The 6,495-nt window shown below is 33.8% G+C and overlaps 1 pseudogene; it reads right to left on the reverse strand.

Annotated features, from left to right (window-relative positions):
* LOC133292689 (G-type lectin S-receptor-like serine/threonine-protein kinase At4g27290) overlaps positions 1–5,422 on the reverse strand; it is a 7,267-nt pseudogene extending 1,845 nt beyond the window's left edge.
* Positions 5,423–6,495: the final 1,073 nt, after the last annotated feature.

A 6,495-nucleotide genomic window follows, 5' to 3' on the forward strand; every position in this document is an offset into this window, starting at 1 on the left:
AGAATAAGAAAGTCCAATATATGCCAAGCAAGTCAATACAGGCCCAAGAAAATGATAAGTTTATAAGTGTTAAGTTTTAAAAGTAAATAAAGTACAATTAGTGATTCACAGTGCATTTCGTCAAAAAAACGGTGCAGAAACCATACTGTGAATTATGAATATTGTTTTGTAACAGATAAAAATTAATGTAAATGATTTTAGAAAAATAAAAATATGTTCGTAGTTTTAAGTTAGTTCCGGGTCAATTTAAGTTAAAATACGCGATAGAAAAACATCTGTTAAAAAAAGGCCACATGTGCTAGCCTTATAAGTGACTTAGTCTCATTATCCCAAATCAGTTTCTCTCTCCTCTCACCCTCTCAAAACCGAGCTGCACCATTGGAGAAGGGGGGTAGGGTTTTGAATTTCTTCTCCTTGATTCTCCATCATTTCTACTCCAAATTCAAAGACCCACCACATGAAATTGCTTGTAAAACACCCAATGAACCCATTCCAACCATCAATTTGAGATTTTGTTGAGTGTGTGAAGAGTTATTCCTCCTCTCATTTTCGAGTTACTATTCATTGGAGGAGAAAAAGTGAGTTTTTGGATGGAGCTTGGCTTGGAGATTGCTCTCTAGGCTTTGTACAAGTGTTTAGAGGTAAGAAACCTCTATTTCCATGATATTATTTTGATGATTTAAGTTATGAAATTGATGAGCATATTTTGTTGGGAAATAATTGATGTTAGAATGTGAAATTTATGATGGATTATTGTTGTTTAGGAAGTTATAGTGTTGAGTAAGCATCCACATGTGATATAAAAATTTAAAAGTCCTATTGCATCTTCCTCCTAGGTTTCGGCCATCATGGAGTGAGTAGGAGTTATTGTGGAAAAAATTATATTATGTATTGTGAAGGTATAGTGTGTTGGAAATGAGTGAAAATGGATGAGTTAGTAAGAATGCCTAAGTAAAAAGGACTTGGTGTCTAAACTCAAAATAGGAATTTAGTGGAAACATTCCTAGGTGTTTGCAAGTTGTAATGAAGTAACGAAAATGCATTGTAAAAGAGAAGGATCTTTGGAAATTCCCCTTGTAGGATTCGACCTATAGGGTATTTAGGGATATATTTTGTACATTTTATTTTAAATAAAATGTGTTGTAATAAATTGTATAAAGGTGATGAGTTTTGAAGAAAAATAGCATGATTTATGTTGAAAATTCCTAAGGGAATGGTTGATTAAATTAAAGAACACCAACGGTTATAAAGAGGTCTAGACTTGTGTATTGGCATAGGATTGGCAAAAATGCAAAGAAAGGAAAATAAGCGATAAAATGTATGCTTATGAAATAATTATGGTATTGCATCATTTTATTGATGCATTGTAAATTATTCTCTAGGTGTGCCTAGGGATTGAGAAGGATCGGAAATCTCTTGAAGCGATAAAAGTAACTTGTTCCACAAGTAAGCGTATTGGTAAAGCTTCAAGAGGTAAGCTCTATGTTTAAGGAGTCTTTTCCTGCTTGAGTGCTCCACCATGGTTAGTGAACTATGGTTGGACTGTATGACTGTGATTTAGATGCTTTGTATAGATGCATTCATATAGAGTTATTTGATAACATGATATGTTTTGCTCTGATATGACTTCTGTAATTTGATTTCTGTAACAATCTCTGGCCATTGATTGTATAGTACCCGGACGTCCGCTTTGGGGTCCTCCCTCGGGACTGATGGTGTACTCCTCTGATATGTCTGGTTCCGCTTTGGGGTCCTCCCTCGGGAACACGTGCGTTGATTTCCGCTTGGGGTCCTCCCTTGGGAATGACGGCGCACATCTCTGATATGATATGGATATATGCTCTGTTCTGTTATGATATCTGTTATATGTTGTATTTGTATACTCTGTATCTGACTTTCATGCAGGAGTGAGCCAGGGGTATGGAGAATTCTCTATAAACCTGGAGCTTATTGAGATTTGTAATCTCACCCCTCTTTGGGGACATATTTTCAGGTGCCCAGATTCCCGGTGAGTCCTCACTAGGCAGGGACACGACACGTGGCTGAGGCAGTTGACAGATTGGATTTTGGAGTGGCTGTAGGCTACTACCTTTTTGGAGTGTTTGATGTATTTTAGTATTTTCGCATTTGATGGATCATGATATTGATCCTTATTTGTGTATATGGCCTGTATATGTTTTGTACATGTCTGTCGCTTTGATGCATGTACATTTGGGTATTCAGGCACGTTATATGATGAGGTAGTATTCAGATATGTTTACGTGTTGGATTGCATGCTGTTAGATATAGTGGCACTGAGCCAAGTTATGCATGCGCCCATGGATGGGCATTTGATTATATTTGTATAAACTGTTTATCAGGAAATGCTTCTGTGAGGGATTGGAAAATCCCCAGTTGTCCGATTTATAGAGGAAACTCTGCCCGATTTTCGTTTACGACGAATGAGAATTTAAAAAGAAAAAGAAAAAGTTAGCTCGTATTTTCAGAAGTTAAGTCTTCCGCTGTTTTCTGTTTTATCATATGTATGTTAATTGAACCGGCTCGAGACGGGGATATTACATCTAGCACAAACATAAAAAAATATGAGATCCGCTGATTTAAAAAAAAAAGGGGGACAAGACTTGTTATGTTTTTTTTTTTTTTTTTTTTTTGAAGAAGAAGACAAGACTTGTTATGTTAGTGTAAGAGGGGATGGTTTCTTCTATTACAGGAGAAACACATTCCCCTTGCTTGTTTTTATTCCATAATAATTTTCAAAGATTGAATTATCCTATATACAGGTCCAAAACCACCTTCTCCAATCTTTTTGTTCATTGAGAAGTCATTGGTGGCGGTAGCAATTGTTGGCAGATCAAATAATGGGAGATCGAAATCATCCATATGTCTTTGAGATCTCTCTACAAAATGAAGAAAACCGTGAAGAGGAAATTGAGACAAATCAAAATGCAGGTCAGAGAAGAAAAAGAAAATATAGAATATAATTCAAGTTCTAGCAAGTTATTGAGCTCTAGATCGTCTATAAACGTGATATAGTAGCATGTTAAGTAAGATGCTACTTGACCTATAATAAATAGTTATTAGACGTAGATTTCGCCCCTCACTCAATACCCATACCGTCTCATCCGTTATTTTTTATGTGGAAATTATAGGAATTTAGACAACAAAAAATAAAGAACGAATAATAGTATAAAATGATGTGATGGAGATTTTTTTATTAATTCTTCATTTATATTAAATGGGAGGTTTCTAAAATACAGAAAGATTTTTTTATAGGAGATAAATTTATTTCATATACACACATAAAAATATATGAGACCCATGTGAAGAAAATAGAGAGGAAGAGAAAACATGGTCTTCCTACAACATGATAAACACTGAACCCATAAAAAAATCATTAAATATAAAAAAATAAGAAAACTGTTCCTAAAAGATAATCTAAAATACTCTAAATTATTTTAAGATATTATATAATATCTTGTGGATATTCTATCATTTTCTATTTAAAGTCAACCAAAAAGACTTCACTATTATGATAAATTAATTTTAAATTATGATTAATTATTGTGCAAATTTAATTTAAAACGTTCATAAATATGTGAGATGGGGAACTTCGAGTACTAGTTTTAATATTTTTCTTACAGAGTTTGGGTTTTAATACCTTAAGGTGTGGGCAAGGTCGGATTAAGTAAAAATATATTCATATCTATTCCATTGCCAAACCTAACTGCTAAAGCTAAGTGATGAATAAACCAAGAGAGTTTTTAATTTTTCTTCTGAAAATTAACAGTGTTTTTATTTAAAAGGTTATATATACAAAAAATTGTGGACATCAATTGAGTAAAAACGCGAGCGAAGAATAATTTTACCAGCAATCTTCCTCCGGAATGTCCACATAAAATAAATACATAGTAAAAGCACTCCACATATAATTGAAGCAACCGTTGCAGCAACTATGACTCTCGTGTTCTTTTTGCTCCTATGTTCAGGCTCTCCAGGGTTGACTAAATAAAAAACAAGAAAAGAAAAAAAGAAAAAAAGAAAAAGGGCAATGTTAATAAAGCTGAAATTGAGTTTTCAAAGCAGAAATTGAACCTTTGATGGGAAAGATTGATGAAAGTATACAGAGCAATGTTAATAAAATAAAGCCTTTACCTAGCTCTGAAGCAGACATCCGGATATAAAGATTTTCTCCACCAGCTTGAAACTGTTTGATGTCAATTAGATCACCAAACCACAAGACACACCCACTACCTTCTCCACTTATATTTGAATTTGTATAAGCCATACAAGAGCAATTTTTCAAGCACTTGACCCTGCATTCCTCTATACCCATAGTCTCATTCAACCAAGTATATGTAGTATCTGGGACTTTCAGGCCTTCAAATTTGACAAACCCATCATCCGTGTATGTGTCATTGCACCTTAATGGTTTATTGCGGACACATCCTTCTCTCCAATCTGATGATGACCATGCTTCTTGTGACTTTGGACTAAACCCATTTAAACATTGGCACACTGGTAGTTCTGTAATCGTGCAATTCCCATATGCTCCACATAGACCGTAAGTGTCACAAAAGTCTTTTGGGACTGATGAATAAACCCTCCAATTTTGACCTTGATCATCCCATACATAACGGACACGACCCGTATGGTTTAACACAAGTATTGAGATGAAAGATTTGTTCTTGAGGCTATATGAGTAGAAGATCTCATCATTGTTGGTGACAAAATTGAAACTCAATATGGAAGTTGATGGTAATCCTGGTAATCCACTAATTTCTATGCCATTCCATGGTCCATACCTGTAGAATTTTTCTGTTCCTTTCATCATATAAAACTCAGGATAATTATGGAGAACTAAACCTTCAGAAACATCTCCAGGGGAAGGATCTTCTGGACTCTTCCATGTTGTTAGTCTCCAATCAAGACCAAGTCTTAGGTTCCTTCCCAACTTCATCTCTGGCAATAATGTATCTGATGGGTAGTCAAAGCTTTGCCACAAATACTCTTCTTGGTTTGTTTCTCCTTCATTTCTTAACACAAGATTCCCATTGTCCAATAGCACTGCAACTGGATTCTGTGCTTGCTTTTGAGGTGTTGTGTACCAAACAACAGAGCCATTTTGGCGGAGGACAAGATTTCCTGTGCTGTTGAGTGTTAAGGTGGCATTTGAACCATTGATGGGGTTGATCCTGTTAGCAACCCAAACAACTCTCTGAATTGGGATATTCTTGTACCAAATACCCAAGTAGCTTTTGTTAGACTTAGTGAAGAAACCAAGTTCAAATGTTCCACCTTGTGACACTAAGGTGTTGCCACCGCTGATGGACTGTGACAAAAGTATAGTATCAGCTGCTATGGAAACTTTGAGAGAGGGTACAAGTACATAGGCAAATATAATCATGAAAGTAAGAATCTCCATTGAATTCCAGATTATGTTTTACTTTGTTATTTAGATAAAAAAATACATATATGAACAGAACTAAATGTGTAATCATAATACGGGATATGTTTATGAGTCAACACCACAATATACGCATTTGGCTTATCATTCCAAGTCAAGCACTTTCAGACCCCACATGACGTTTTCTAATTTGAAACTTGGTTCCGACCTTGGAAAATTAGAACCAACAATGATTGACCTTATTTGTTAAAGGCTTTTTCCATTGAGAAATGGAAGATTCATATTTTTGAAATGACATCTCTCCTATTGAAATTATTCACGTAATTTCTCCAGTTAGAGCAGTCATTTTCTCAAATGCCAAATTATTTAAAGTACCTAAATTATTTAATGGACTTATTTCTTATTTTAAGAACACGAGAGAATGTATAAAACTTCGCTTAATGACTTAGCGGTTTAATCCTTAATAACTGAAAGGGATCTCATCTATTAAAAATGGTTTATTTATAAAAAGAATAAAATTTAAACATGATTTAATAAATATAAACCGTTGTATGATATCTAGCTATACCTTTCAACAATTATTATTTTCGACCTTTAAGGTTATGTGCGAATTTTTAATTATGATTTAAATGAGATGAAATAAATAAAGTTGTATGTAGTAAAATAAAATTATCGTATTATTGTTTGAATATTTCATGATAAAATAAAGGGATTAATAATTTTCATGTTATAGAAAATAAAATTATCTCACAGACACATAAAAGAGTGCAGGATCTATATTTTTTTTTTCTCTTTTCTCTTTATGTAGCCCCACATGGATCCTACAGACTTTTATATATAGGTAGGAAATAATTATATCTCTTACAACATGAGAATATTAATCCCTAAAATAAGGTAAAGTTTTAGATGCGGGTTATATTGACAATTTTTTTTTTTTACAAACTACACTATGTCTTACCGAAAAGACTTCACTCACGAGTGTCTTATCTATAAAACATAGTGTAGTTTGTAAGAATTTGTAAATAAAAAGTTTATAAATATAATATTTTCCACGTTTTTATTCTTTTGCTTAGAAAATAAATAATACTAAA

The sequence above is a fragment of the Gastrolobium bilobum genome, unplaced genomic scaffold (genome assembly GCF_033153095.1).
Source record: "Gastrolobium bilobum isolate Gb01-03AN ecotype WA unplaced genomic scaffold, APGP_CSIRO_Gbil_v1 utg46257, whole genome shotgun sequence".
Classification (NCBI taxonomy): domain Eukaryota; kingdom Viridiplantae; phylum Streptophyta; class Magnoliopsida; order Fabales; family Fabaceae; genus Gastrolobium; species Gastrolobium bilobum.